Source organism: Typopeltis vanoorti, chromosome 17, assembly GCF_054136105.1.
Source record: "Typopeltis vanoorti isolate ZY-2024b chromosome 17, IOZ_Tvanoo_1.0, whole genome shotgun sequence".
Taxonomy (NCBI): Eukaryota; Metazoa; Arthropoda; class Arachnida; order Uropygi; family Thelyphonidae; genus Typopeltis; species Typopeltis vanoorti.
Window position 1 is genome coordinate 31,835,305 of NC_143565.1, and position 16,103 is coordinate 31,851,407.

The 16,103-nt window shown below is 38.1% G+C and overlaps 1 protein-coding gene across 4 annotated transcripts in view; it reads right to left on the reverse strand.

The window, feature by feature from the left end:
• LOC150097270 (kelch-like protein 24) overlaps positions 1-16,103 on the reverse strand; it is a 218,732-nt gene that overhangs the window by 159,754 nt on the left and 42,875 nt on the right. The window lies entirely within an intron of this gene.

Consider the following 16,103-nt stretch of genomic DNA (forward strand, 5'->3'; position numbering starts at 1 on the left):
TGAAATCTCTCGAAGACCAGGCTGTTTAACAATACAGCAACATTATCTCCTTCCAGCACTCAGCTAGTTAAGTTTCTGTTGCTTGAATTTTCTACAGATACGAGATGTGACAATTTAATTCCCGGAATACACCTGTAAAAAACCTATGTTCAGAATATAAGTGGCTACTGTTGCCTTCAAAGTAGTCCCCCTTGAGCATTTATACACTGTTCCCATTTTTGGAAGCAGGCCTCGAACTCTTTTTCCAGAATACTCGAGTTCCTTTATCACATTATGCTGGATAACAGCGATGTCAGAAAATCTTTGTCCTTTTAGCACAATCTTTCATTTTGGAAACAGCCAGAAAGCACGGGAAGCTAAGTCGGGTGAATAAGCAGGATGACCTAATTTGGTAATATTTTGGCCAGAACCTCTCTCAACGACAAGCACACTATGGTTTGGCACATACAATTGTTGGTTGACTGTTTGTTCCTGTTCAATGAATTTATAGTGGACTATCTCCTTGTGATCAAAGAAACACACCAGCATGGTCTTGAACTGCGTGACATGCGTGCTTTTTTCAGACATGGCGAACTCGGGGTTTTCCACTGCATGTTCTGGCATTTTGTTTCGGGATCATACTGGAAGCACCAGGTTTCATCACCTGTAATTACTTTCAGAAATATGTGCTTATTTGCAGAAAGATCAGTCACAACCTGCAGCAGTTGCAGCTCCTCTTTGTCCATCAAGATCCGAGGCAGAAACTTTGCAGAAATTTTTCATATACCCAATTCTTCAGTTAAAATTACCCTGACTGTTTCTTGATTCATTTGCAATTCATCAGTCATTAATTGCACACTTAATCGTCTGTCAGGCTGTACCAAATCTCACACTCTGTTCACATTTGTGTCCATCATTTTTGTTTTTGGCTGCCCACTTCTAGGGTCGTCATTCACATCTTCTTGCCCATCTTTGAATCTCTTATGCCACTCAAAAACACTTTACTTTTTCAGAGCATCCACACCATATGCCACTTTCAACAGCTCCGCTGATTTTCACACAAAATTTGATGTAAACACGCTGCTCCAAATTTCGATCACACATTTTTTACACCAAAGTTTACATACAGATCTCTATTGTTTTTGCAATAGCCAACTAGCAAATGGCTTTGTCAGCTTGAGGTTTATGCATGGATTAGATGAAACATGTACAAAGATGATTACTCATATAACTCCAATCAAATCACCACACGGTTCCAGGAATTAAATTGTCACACCTCGTATTTCTGGATATTTTTCTACAGTGGCAAACTATAATTTTTCCATTTTCTTCTAAATGCGTTTAGATTTTGATTATTTAAAATTACTGTTAAATCAGTAAAACAATGAGAATCAGGATATTATGACTGAACTGCATCAGCTTGCAAGCAAGTCTTCTTGTTTTTTCCATTTGTGTAAGAAAAAAAAAAAAACGTTGTCCCTCTGTCTCTTAGCAACCAAATTAATAAGAATATGCATAGTAGTCAATCATTTCTTTTACTACTGAATTAAAAACTTTGAAAGTATCCTACTTTGTTATTTATCCCATTTACAATGTACATGTATCCCCTCCCCAAGAAAAACCTTCACGCTCAATCTACATGTCTACAATTACAACCTTCTAAAAATTCAAATCTCATGTTAAACCATACTTTGATGGTTAGGAACATAAAACAAATCCTCTGAATGAAATCCAAGCAAATCTACTGCATATTTTGCTGCAAGAAGAGGGGGGGGGGGGGGAGGTGAAAGGTACCGTGCTGTTGAGAAATAACTCGGGGAAAAGGATATGCTATTTTGTGTAATAGCACATCTTGTTGCATTTGGATAAATTTTCATTAATTTTTGATAGCTCAATCTACATTACCTTGATGGACCTGTGTTTCACTCAGGATTTCTCCATGAGTGCAGGTCACAAAGATGCCTCCAACGATCTCGATCTTGAGCTTCACTCTTCCCAATGAAATCTATGTTATACCCATAGATTTCATTAGCGGATCTTCCCATCTTGTAGTTGGTCTTCCTGCTTTTCTCTTTATTCTTGGTTGCCAGTTGAGTATTCTATATGTCCATCTGTTATCCCTGAGTCTGGCTATACGGCAATTACCACATCTTTATGCCTGATCTCTTTCTTAGTTCCGTGTTTCTAACATGTTCCATTTTGCTGATGTTACAAATCCTGCGTTCTATTGCATGCTGAGTTATTCTGAGAGTTTCTTCTTCTTTTCTTGTCGTGTTCCATGTTTCTGATCCATATGTGAGTGCTGGAAGAATGTCATTATTAAATAGTTTTGCCTTCGCAGAGATGTCAAGATTTGGATCAGTAAGTGTTTCTTTTAGTCTGTTGAATGATAGCCATGCAGTTGTCTTTCTTTTTGCTAATTCTTCAGATAAATCATTATTCATTTTATTGTTTGTCCTAAGTAATTGTAGCAGTCAACCCATTCTATAGGGATGCCATCAATACATAGGTGACTGTCACTCATGTAGATGTTTTTGATCCATTTTGTTTTTTCTATATTCATTTCTAAGTCTACCTTACTGCTGTTTGTGTATATTTTTTCACCCATTATATCAGTACTAGATCATCGGCAAATTTTCATTGATATTTGATAGCTTAATCTACATAGATATCATGAATCTCAGTTAGTTGATAGTGATGTTTTTTAAGAAATTTGTAGCTCGTGTTGAAGCAACATGGTGGCAATAAGAACAAGGACATATGATGTGCTGCTTGAAGATCAAATGTGATTAACAGCATGTTTTTCTTGACAGCGGCTCATTGTGAATGTGGAGGATGTGTTTGTAGAGAAATTAAACTGTAGAAAGTGTCATATTTTGTTGGACTGTGAAGTATTAGTAAATGACATTAAAGAAAGAGGAGGAAATGTTACATCGAGGGTCAAAGGTAGGGTAGTGAGGCGTAAGATTGTTGGTGGTATTAACCAGAAGAGTGAGTGCGAAAGTAAGTGTTGAGAATGTGACTGTGGAAGAGACTGATGAAACAAAAATGAGCATGATTTCAAGTATGAATGATGAAACAAAAAAAACTGTGATTGCAAGTGCAAAAGAAAATATGAATGATGGAACAAACGTTTTTGTTGGATTTATGGCCAAATCAACTAAGGCTATGATTCAAGAGACAAAAGTGAGCATGACTGCAGAAGAGAAAGAGAGTATGAAGTGATGGAACAAAAGCAAGCATGACTGTAAGACCAAAAAGACAAAAATGCATGATGGAATGAAAGCAATTGAGACTGCAAGAACAAAAGACAGTGTGATTGCTGGAATGAAAGATTTGAAACGTGAGCTGATCAGAGGGGAAATAAGACGACGTATACAGACACAGTGAAATTAGATATGTAGTATATAGGAATGAAAGGGTGTGAAACGAGAGAATGAAATAGAGAAAAAGGGGTGACAAATGACTTGAGAGTGGTGATGCAATGGGTGGTGAATGAGAGGGTTCACAAGGTCCGTTTTCCAGGAGGGAGAATGATTGATGCTTGGATATGAGAAGTAAGTGAGCAAGAGAGCTAGTGACAGTTGTAAAAACAGCTGATTTGGCTGGATGGAAGGAGAATGTGAGGATCGAGGTTACTGAGAAGAGCAATAGATAACAGCATGGGAAGAAGGGTGGTTAGTGTGTTATCCAGGTATGATGAATTGAGATGACAAACAAGAATCATTAATGGTATATTGGCAGGCTATATGAAGAGAAGGGGGATGTGGTTTGTTGGTGTGTGAGATGCATTTGAGGGAAGGATGGAACTGTACAAAAGTGATGGACTGCATTTAAATCAATTTGGTTAGCTTACTGGAGAGACTCTTGTCAGAAGGAGAAGTGTAATGAGTGATGTGAAAGATCAGCAGAGTGGAAAAGGTGATAGTGAAGTGCTTGTGAATGGAGAGAGTAGTAGTAGTGTGAAAACAGGTATGCAGGTGAACAGAGAAATGGGGGGGGGGTCACTGTGGATAGGAAGACAGCATAAGGAGAGTGGATGGTGGAAGCAGTAGTGAATGTGTGTACTGGGATATGGGGAGTAGTTCATTTTGTTTCAAAGTTTTTTTCCACTTGTTATACTATAAATTAAAGATGCCAAGAAATTATATTCTTGATTTAATCCTTTATCCAAGTTTAATTGGATTTTAATCCGTTAATCCTTTATCCAAGTTTAAGCAAATAAAAATTTTACAAATTTTTATTTGCTTACAAGTAAAAATATAAGTAGCCCAGTTGGGAATAGTTCAGTCTGAGGAGATATGTGGGATAGAAGTGACTAAGGTGAGTGGACATGAGCAGGTGTGGAGAAATCACAGCTCACAGGTGGCATAAGTAGAACTGGTTATAGCCCTAAAAATAAATTAAATTGTTTCACTGATTAGTTTACTTACCCAAAAATTGTTGGAATAAGTGAAACATGGTTGGATGAGAATAATGTCCTGACAGGAATAGAAGTAAAGGAGTATGGGGTTTGGTATGGCAATAGGAAAACACAAGAAAGCGCTGTTAATGATAGAAGAGGTATTATGTCTTCAAGGCCAGGGAATGTAGAGAGCAGTGATGAAGAAATATATAAGCAACTTAGGTTAGTGAACAATAGGAAGTGATCATCATCATAGGTGATTTTAATTATGGTAATATGGACTGGAATGAAGAGATAGCATCTGGGAATAAGCAAATATGAATTCCTTGAAGGACACCTATCTTGGGCATATGTAACACAGAGCACACAAGGATTAAGAATCTTAGATCTGATCATATCATTAGAAGATGTGATTGTGAATGGTGTTGTCACATTTCCCTCCAATCACTTGGGTGGTGGCCAGCCATACGAAGACTTCTGTGAGGAATGAATATACTGTATGTAGAACTACAGTCATGAAAAGCTTATGAGACAGCTTGGCGAGGAGTTAACTGAAAAGCAGATAAATGCTACTTGATCACAGACCAACAGTTTAACAGCATTGATGTGTAAATGTATTCCAAAAAAAAAGTGTCAAATGGATGAATGAAGATCTAGAAGAAGATATTGTGAAGGCAGCTTAAGGTGGATAATAATCAACTGCATGAAGAGCACTAAAAGTAGGCCAGGAAGGTGGCTTAGTAAAAACAGCAAATGTGCAATATGAGCAGAAATCAGCCAGGCAGGCCAAGAAAAATCCTAGCAAGTTCTTTCAATATGTGGCAAGTAGAAGAAAGAATGATTATGGTAAATTATATTATGGTCAGATGATGTCAATGAATGGAAACAGTAGATTGATAACTGCTAAAGAAGATATATGTTGTTTGATTTTGATGGTATATATCAGAACACAGAATTATAAGTAAATAATTATTTAGTGACTTATTGCTGATATTTCGCTGGTGTTACAAGCAGCATCTTCAAAGCACAAAAACACAGTTTATCACAGTATGCGAGACTACAACAACAAGGTGTAACAAAGGGACTAGTTTACAAAAAATTGTAGTAACAACACAAAGACTAAAATACTAATTAGGCACCCTCTATCTTTAAAAAAAAAAAAAAAAAAAAGGAGAAAAAGCAGGTACTAGTTATGTCTTAAGATGACTGTCTCCCAAATCTTAGGCAAATTTATACAGCCATATTTGTTCAGATTCGGAGTATGTTTCAAGGCTTCTGTTGCTTCTAAGAACAATCTCTCTGACTTATAAAAGCTTCTGTGCAGTACAGAAGATATAGTCAAGATATTTAGTAAGCAATCCATTAGGGTATTTCAATTTCACAGAAGAGGTTGTTCAACAGAAGCTGGACAACAGGAACAGTACCAGAATAGTGAAAAGAAAGAAAAACAGTGCCAATGCATAAGGGAGCATCTAAGTTAGCAGTGTGAAACTATAGGACAGTGTGTATATCAAGTGCAGTGGTGAAGGTGTTAGCGATGCTGGTTAAAGACAGAATACAAACCTGGATTGATGAGAACAGAAATCTTTCGAGAATAGCACAGTTTGTTAAAGGAAGGTTATGTTTTAGTAACTTGGTTATATTTTATAATAGGGTGACTAATGTACTGGATAGAGGAAATGCTTATACAGCAATCTATCTGAATTTTGATAAAGCATTTGATCAAGTACAATGTGATAAACTTTATAATTAATACTTAAGGAATTGACAGCGTATACTAGAAATATAAATTAAATCAACTTTAATATATACTTTCCAATATTTCGGCAATGTAACGTTGCCATCTTCATGGGAACTTAAAATAAAGACACGTGCAGGCAAGTACTACATAACAGCAAATGAGAAACAAAGCGAGGAAGCTGCAGTTTTCCTAAAATCCTGATGGTGCCCCCTGGCAGGCTATATTAGGTGTTCTTGGTCTTAAGTTCTTCTGATGTATGTTTCCCAAATTTGGGGCAGTCTCATGCATCCAAATTTGTTGAGGTTTGGCATGTTCCTAAGAGCCGAGGCTGATTCCATGAATAGTATTTCATATTTGAACTTGCTGCGGTGTATTACTGTGGCTTTCTTCCACCTTATTCTGTGGTGAATATCCAGAGCCTGGTCTGATTCTTTAAAGATAGTTGTGACATTAGGATTATAAAATATATACACGAATATTATTTAATTTGCCAAATATTTCAGTCTGAATATTACAGACCATCTTCAGTTACTACATAGGAATAGTTTTAAAAAACAAGGTGGAATACAAACAATTGATCATTCACAAATAGAACGAGTCGCGTGATGTCATATCGCTAAGTATTAAAAGAGTAAACATTTTTTTATCAGAGTCATGATTATATGATGAAACAAGCCACAACATCCTTTGGTCCAAGACTCCTCTTCCATATAGATGTCGCTATAAATTTGAACGTTTATTTAAAGAAAGTGTGGAGGCCTTACTTCAACGTCCTAACTTGAATCGTAATGACTGTATATCTGTATCAAAAATTTGGGAGAGCATGGTCTGCAAGCCCAGAGTGGCTGTACTGGTGAAATCGGATGTAGTCCTTGTGTTCTGAGATTCTGATATTCGCTGTATCGCCTGTTTGGCCAAAGTAGGACAATTTACAGCTGCAAGGGAACTGGTATACACCAGTGTTAAACTCTGAATGAAAAGAAAAGTCAAAACCTTTATCTTCATTCACATTTAACACAATTTATCAATTCCGTAGCCAGTATCAATATATCAAGAGAAAAATAATCAATTGCAAATTATCAGTTCAGTTAATATTTAAGAAAGTTTTATCTAATGCATCATATTGAAATTAAATAAGTGTTCTATAAAATTTAAACTATGTGTAATCTATGTAAGTACTATTACAATGTTGAAGGCAAAAGGCAATCCGATTATACAGCAATGGTCTGAAGTCATACACGTGCACCAAATAGAACACGCATGCGGATAACCTCCGAATAGAATGCTAGGGGCGAGATTGGTGCTAGGTGTTCATAGGAGTGACGCACCGGGAGAAATCAGGATGACGTAGGCAAGAAACATAGGGCGCGCATTTTGAAAGACGCTGAGGTGCCAGCTCATGGCTTTTTTCTCGTACCCTGTACTGGAGTCATCAGCAGAGAAGTCCATCGTGAGGTCATCACAGCTAGCGGCAGTGTCCATGGGCAGTTCTGGGCTATGGAATGACCTGACACGGTAAAGTTCCAGATCATGCCGAAGATCTTAAACCATGCCCAGCCGACTGATGAGCAAGCGGGGAGTCCGAATTGTTTCCCCCGTCAGCGATGTGTCATGTCCGAATCCAACTGATGTATAGAAAAGCCAAGGTAAATTTAGGAAGTTAATCAGGAAATTGAAAGTGCTGTAGGGATATGCATGAAGGCCTAGTGCATCCCCAACTACTGGTAAAGTAGATTCTTATTTGTTAATGTAAAAATTGTGAAGGGACATTGATTTAGATATATGTAAGGCTTCAACTCAGGACTGAGCCCTCACTGAAAGAACTTTAGGAGTTATGCTGAGGAAAATTAGGAACTCTATAGTTTAATTGAAATAATAGTGTGGAGCTAATTGTGAATTGAAATAATAGTGTGAAGAAAATTGTGTGAATTGAAATAATAGTGAGAAGATAATTTTGAATATATGTCAATTATAGAAAGTATAGTCTTTTATGGTGTCTTACATAGATGAGAGTTAGATTTTGTAAGAATGAATGATTTGAAATTTGGATTTTATATGTTAAGGAGATTTTGCAATCATATGTGAAACTTTTTACTTCCCAATATTATCTAGAGTAATCTTATGTCAGCAAAAATATTCTTATAACTTGTATTATGCCTACTCAGCTAATTAAATGTTAATTTCTTTTGAAATGAATATGAAGACTTGCCTGATTTCCATTTTACTGAACCGTTCATAAAAGTTCGAACCTAAGCGGGAGATAAGAGGGACAAATATAAATTAAGGGCCTACAACTGCGAGATAAATCCTAACAGTGAGATTGTTTAAGAATTACTTACGAATTAAGAATTAAGAATTACTGTCTTTGATTCCATGAATAAATATTTATCAAGTACATTTTAGGGTGGCACAGTATAAATATAAATTTTCTCTAAAATTAAGAAGGAACCAGTACCTGAAATGAAACAAAGGAATTGGCGCCAATTAACGACATTTCCTTCGTCTTCATAGCTCAAGTGCACATCTTGTATAATTGATTATCAGCCCAGATTGAAAGTTAAGACATTACTCACTGATAATTTAAGAAATTACTATAAACGGGAAGTCAGAAAAGAAGATAATTATATGTATATGAATACAAATATTAAAAGTAAGCAAAATAATATAAGAAATATAAGAACAAGATATATAACAAATGAGCCAACAGAATATAACCAGAGGATATAACACCAGGTAGGTCTAGGGGGAAGTGGGTGGTCTTTAGTTGAGCAGATAAGGGATGCCAAGTTTCTTGCCTCTATATTCGGCAAGAAACTCTCTGATTCCAATCTTTGAGTTTCTTATTCGGTTTTAAAACTATGTGGGATTTAATATCCCCTTAATTTAAGTAATGTTTTCATTGCCGAAACGAAGCTTATTAGCTCTTTATACTTAAGTAACTTAATGGTTGCACCTGTTTGGAAAACTCGTTCGCAGTGTACATAAGTTCTTTTCACTATACACTTTGGTATTAGGTCTAGCTACTCACTGATGAAGCCTCAAAAAAGGCTGAAACTGGTCTGGGTAGTGACCTCCCTCCATAATGTAATAACAGCATACATTTCGTAGGAAATGTGTTTTTACATTATGGAAAATACCTAAGAATAGCGATCTGAACTTCCCCCACCTTTGCAACGAGTCGTCCGGTATTGTACTACGTACTAGGATCACTTGCATTGGCTAACGCTAGTGTCGCCGATACTTTATAGTTTACTATATTCGGCAAGAGACTCTCTGATTCCAATTTTTGAGTTTCTTATTCGGTTTTAAAACTATGTGGGATTTAATATCCCCTTAATTTAAGTAATGTTTTCATTGCCGAAATGAAGCTTATTAGCTCTTTATACTTAAGTAACTGGTTTTAGTATTTTTTGGAATTTTTTTTTGGTGGGGGATAGCTATTGGCTGAGGAAGTGTTAAGGATGCGATTTAGTTCAATGGTTAGGGTTTGGTCATTTCAACAGATTAGTTTAGCCCTGTTGAATAGTGTCTTAATAACTCCATATTGTTGTGAGGGGGGGGAGGGGAATTGTTCGTTAATGTATCTGCCTGTATGGGTGTGTTTTCTATAAACTGAGAAAACCAAGGTACCATCAGGTTGGCAGGTGATTAGTGTGTCTAGGAAGGGGAGGCTATTGTTTTCCTCTTTTTCCAGGGTGAACTTGATTCTAGGGTGTTGGTTGTTTAAGTGTGTTAAAAAGGAGAGGAGTGTATCCGGGCCATGTGGCCAAATAGCGAACACATCATCAACGTAGCGAAGCCATATGGTAAGCTTTGTGGGGCAGAGTTTAAGGCTTTCTCTTCAAAAGTACTTTCCCCACCCTTGGCCAACTCCATAAAGAAGTTGGCCAAGGGTGGGGAAAGTGGTGAACCCATGGCTGTCTCCTCTATCTGTTTGTAGAATTTTTCCCGCCAAACGAAATAGTCCGAGTTCATTGTGAACTGAAATAGGGCTGAGATATCGGGAGGAAATTTAGCTTGGATTAGTTCTAAGGTTTCTTTGATGGAGACATTTGTGAATAAGGAGGAGACGTCAAAACTGACCATTATGTCATTATGTTGGAGTGTAAGGTTTCTATACTGGCTTTGAAGTGGGCTGAGTTTTTTATGTGTGATGGTGTGTTGCCAGTATAGTGTGAGAGTGCTTTGGCTAGTTTGTAAGTGGGGAATCAACGCCATCCACTATGAGACGTAATGGCACATTTTCTTTATGTATTTTTGGGTGCCCATATATACGGGGAGGTCTAGAGTTATAGCTTTCTGTGAACAGAAACGGTGCTTAAATTTTACACAATTTGGGATTACCTGATTATCCCGGCAGCATTTTAGGAAGGTCAGACAATTAATTTTATTTTCTGTTCACAGAAAGACAGAAAGCTCTCCGTATCTATAACCGGGCAAGCCAGCCGTCTTGCCCTTATCTATAACCATTAATTTGGCATGGGAGCAAATTAATGCTATACGCAGTTCACTAGCCAACGTAAACAGAGCTATTTTAGCGTTAGAGAAAGAGCTTTCAAATACACTAAATCACGAACTTTGGTCAATTCTACACGACGTCCCATGCACTGCGGCAAATAAAGAATTCGAAAGAATACAGAGTCGACATATCAACAAGTTTGATAAATTAAAAAAGAACTCTACGTCCAAACCAAAACTACAAACCAACACTGTAGTTAACCTTTCTTCAGTTATCTTGAAGCCTGAAGCACTCAACGCTCCGTCACGTGGTCACAACTTCGGCATTGCTCCTAGGAAATTACTGGTCGAGGAATTAATGATGCAGATTGAATGCGGGATTCGCCACCTTCCAAATCACATTGCCAACGATATTAGATTGGATGTAGCTTGTGTTCCCACAAAAGCAAAACACCCAAAAACCAACATATCCATTAGTGAATACAAATGTCTACAGGAAATGAAGAAAAACAAAGAAAGAGTTATCACTGGATAAGGGGAACGCCAGTGTGGTACTCAATCATACTGACTACACAGGTAAGCTTAAGGCTTTACTATTAGATCGAGCTACTTACCTCCCCCATTGACTACAATCCCACCAACTCACAAATTAGAAAACTCCATAGGCTCCTTAAGAAGGTCACTTCTTGGCCTGTGGATATTACTAACAGACTAAAACCATATAACTCTACACCCCCTCCCCCTGAAAAAATAAATAAAATGTGTCATTACGTCCCATAGTGGATGGCATTGATTCCCCACTTACAAACTAGCCAAATATTTAGCCAAAGCGCTCTCACACTATACTGGCAACACACCATCGCACATAAACTCAGCCCACTTCAAAGCCAGTATAGAAAACCTTAAACATAATGGTCAGTTTTGACGCCTCCTCCTTATTCACAAATATCTCGTCAAAGAAACCGTAGAGCTAATCCAAGCTAAATTTCCTCCCAATATCTCAGCCCTATTTCAGTTCACAATGAACTCAGGCTATTTTGTTTAGCAGGAAAAATTCTACAAACAGATAGAGAGGACAGCCATGGGGTCACCACTTTCCCCACCCTTGGCCAACTTCTTTATGGAAACTTTTGAAGAGAAAGCCTTAAACTCTGCCCCCACAAAAACCTGCCATATGGCTTCGCTACGTTGATGATGTGTTCGCTATTTGGCCACATGGCCCAGATACACTCCTCTCCTTTTTAACACACTTAAACAACCAACACTCTAGAATCAAGTTCACCCTGGAAAAAGAGGAAAACAATAGCCTCCCCTTCCTAGACACACTAGTCACCCGCCAAACTGATGGTACCTTGGTTTTCTCAGTTTATAGGAAACCCACCCATACAGGCAGATACATTTACCAACAATCCCCCCACCCCCCTCACAACAATATGGAATTATTAAGACACTATTCAAGAGGGCTAAACTAATCTGTTGAAATGACCAAACCCTAACCATTGAACTAAATCACATCCTTAACACTTTCTCAGCCAATGGCTACCCCCCACCAAAAAAAAAATTCCAAAAAAATACTAAAACCAGTTATCTACAACCCACCTCCCCCACCCCCTTCACAAAAAAAAATTACTCTAAATCCATCACCATTCTTTACATCTGAGGCACTTCGGAAAAAATCAACAAAATCCTAAAAAAAAACATGACTTGATATCGTTACAGACCATATAGAAAATTGGCATCATTTATCCGCTCCACTAAAGACCAACCACTTCCCCTAGACCTACCTGGTGTATACCAGTTCCCTTGCAGCTGTAAATTGTCCTACTTTGGCCAAACAGGCAGGACAGCAAATATCAGAATCTCAGAACACAAGGACTACATCCGAATTTCACCGGTACAACCACTCTGGGCTTGCAGACCATGCTCTGGATACTCGCCACAGAATATGGTGGAAGAAAGCCACAGTAATACACCACAGCAAGTTCAAATATGAAAGACTATTCATGGAATCAGCCTCAGCCCTTAGGAACATGCCAAATCTCAACAAATTTGGATGCATGAGACTGCCCCAAATTTGGGAAACATACATCAGAAGAACTTCAGCACAAAGGCCAAGAACACCTAATATAGCCTGCCAGAGGGCACCATCAGGACTTTAGGAAAACAGTAGCTTCCTCACTTCGTTTCGCATTTGCTGTTATGTAGTACTTGCAAGCACGTGTCTTTATCTTAAGTTCCCCAGAAGATGGCAACGTGACGTTGCTGAAATATTGGAAAGTACATATTAAAGTTGATTTAATTCATATTTCTAGTGTACACTGTCAATTCCTTAAGTATTAATTATCATGTTTAATCAGCATATAAGCCTTTCTACAAAAATGTGATAAACTACTGTTGATACTGAACAGAATGGGGATGGATAGACATTTGGTAGCTTGGTTACAGGGATGGTTGTATATGGGGGGTGCAGTGTCCTGAAAAAGGAAGGTGATGAGTGAGGTATCACAGAGTTCTGCTCTAGGTCCGCTGTTGTTTAGTATATATATTGATGATATAGTTCATGGTGTGATGGAGTCATTTAGTTGGAAGTTTTTTTCACTTGGTTAGACTATAAATTATATATTTAGTTTAATCCTTTATCCAAGTATAAGCAAACAAAGTTTGCACCTGAAGTATCATCTTCAGGACTGCATGGTAAAGGTGGATCAACATAATGCAAAGCACATCTCCTTGCAGACATGTATACTGCTATGTATTATGGGAAGGGTCACTACCCAGAGCGGTTTCGACCTTTATTAAGGTCTCATCAGTGGGAGCCAGACACAGAGGTGATACCAAGGTTGAAGCAATGCAGAAGTTACATTTACCTATACGAGTTTCCCAAAGGTGTCACACCTTATTAATAAATTACTCCGGATTAGAGAATGATGATGGAAGTTTTTTCACTTGGTTAGACTATAAATTATACATTTAGTTTAATCCTTTATCTAAGTGTAAGAAAACAAAGTTTGCACCTGAAGTATCTTCAGGACTGAGGCAACTCATGGTAAAGGTGGATCAAGCTTCACATCACTTGCCTTAGTATCCCATAATGCAAAGCACATCTCCTTGCAGATATGTATAATGCTATGCATTATCAATGTCTGCAGTTTATAGTCTAACCAAGTGAAAAAAACTTCCAACATCATTCTTTAATCCAGAGTAATTTATTAATAAGGTTTGTGACATCTTTTGGCAACTCGTATAGGTAAATATGACTTCTGCATTGCTTCAACCTTGGTATCACCTCTGCATGTGGCTCCCACTGAAGAGACCTCAATAAAGGGTGGAACTGGTCTGGGTAGTGACCCTTCTCATAATGCATAGCTTTATACATGTCCACAAGGAGATGTGCTTTGCATTATAGGATACTTAGGCAAGTGATGTGAAGCTTGATCCACCTTTACCATGAGTTGCCCTAGTCCTGAAGATACTTCAGGTGCAAACTTTGTTTGCTTACACTTGGATAAAGGATTAAACTAAACATATAACTTATAGTCTTGTAAAATTCAATGCGGTGAAATTTCATATAAAGATTTTCTGACATCGATTTTTACAGAGGTCATAAATCATGTGGAAAGAACAAAATTGTAAATTACTGTATTTTAAAGGAGAAGTGCTGATTGTAAACTTGTAAAGCTAATTAACAAAAAGAATGATATAGAAATTGTTCACAAATGATAAAAATATTGTAAAGGTTAAAATTATGCATTATGTTGATTTGATTAACAGAATGTTAAAAGGAATTCTACCTTAAGTTAAGGGGATTATACAAGATTATGTTGGCAACTTGAAAGTAAACAAAGGTATTGAACATCCTTCAGATGTAGAGATTGTTGCTGCCAAATCCGAAGGTCAAGACAACAGTGATGAGTTATTTACAGAAGATTTGGGGATCTCCCACCCTAAAACCAAGGAGCTTCTGAATCATATAAAAGAGGTCTTGTGAAACAAGAGAATAGTTGTTTTATGTCTTGCTGCAGTCTGCTCGGACCTCCGTATTTCGTCATAGGATTGTGACCCCTAGGCACGGGGAAAACCCAGGAGAGGTAGATCATTCCATGGACATGTATTTTCAGTAGCAGAACATGCCACGTGCGACCAGATATGCGGTACCAACAATAGCTCCAAAACCGACGGTGAGCTATGCTACAAATCCTGGAAGAGGACTACACCAGGACGCATGCCAAAAGCCGTTCAGCAAAGGCTAGGAATTATGATCGAAGAAAGCAGTCAGCAGAACTGCCACAAATCTTCAAGACTGGTAGGACTGTATATGTTTCTACGAATTTGTAAGTAGCTTCTAATGTATTAATGGTGAGATAGCGATTAAGAATTGTGTCTGCTGAACGTAGCTTTGTTAAAATAGTTGTATAAGTTGCTATTAGAAGTAACTGAGGCTGAAAATTAGCTATCATATTTATTGAGAAGAATGTTAGCCAATGATACTGATTGTAACAGCCAGAAATTGCCTAGATTTTGTACAGCAAGCTATTCAAGCATAGTAAATTGCAGGTTTAAATTGTAAGGTTACAATTTAAGTTAAAAATAGGCATTAGAGAGAAATTGTTTAATGTATATCATATTGTATAGTCTTCTTCTTCTTCTGCAGCTTTTCCCACTTAAGTAGGGTCGCTGTTTGTGGTGAGACTCCTCCACAACTTCCTGTCTTGGGCTGTAGCCACATCCAAGTCCTTCATCCTCAAGTCTTCCTCCACCATCTCTCTCCATCTCTTCTTTGGCTGTCCACGCTTCCTCTTCCCCTGCACATCTATCTGCATGACCTTTCTTCCCACGTACTCTTCCTCCCTCCTCATCACATGACCAAACCATCTTAACCTTGCTTCCTGTATCTTTGCTCCCAAGTCTGTAACTTTCACCGTTCCCCTTATATAGTCATTTCTCAGATGATCCTTTCTGGTCACACCGCACATCCACCTAAGCATTCTCATCTCTGCTACCTCCATCCTGCTGATGTTATTTTTCCTCAGGGCCACAGTTTCCAAAGCATACGTCATAGCTGGTCTCACTACCGTCCCGTAGATTTTGCCTTTTAGTTTGATCGGCACCCTCTTATCACATAGCACACTCCAGCCATCTCTGCCCAGTTCCTCCATCCTGCTTGTATTCTGCATTCCACTTCCTTCTCAGCCTCACCATCCTCTTTCATTGTTGAACCTAAGTATCTAAAGTCACTGACCTTCCTGATGACATTTCCTTCCAGCTCCAGTTCAGTCTCCTGGCTGCCATCCACTTTGCAACACATATACTCGGTCTTACTTCTGCTCAGTCTCATACCTCTCTCTTCCAGTACTTTCCTCCAACTGTCCAGTTTGGCTGCCACTTCTTCTCTTGATTCTGCACACGTCTTCTCTCACTTCCTCCATCACAATATTAAACAGGAACGGACTTAATGCTGACCCTTGATGCAAGTCAACTGTCACTGGAAAACTTTCTGTCTCTCCCAGGCAGGTTTGAGCT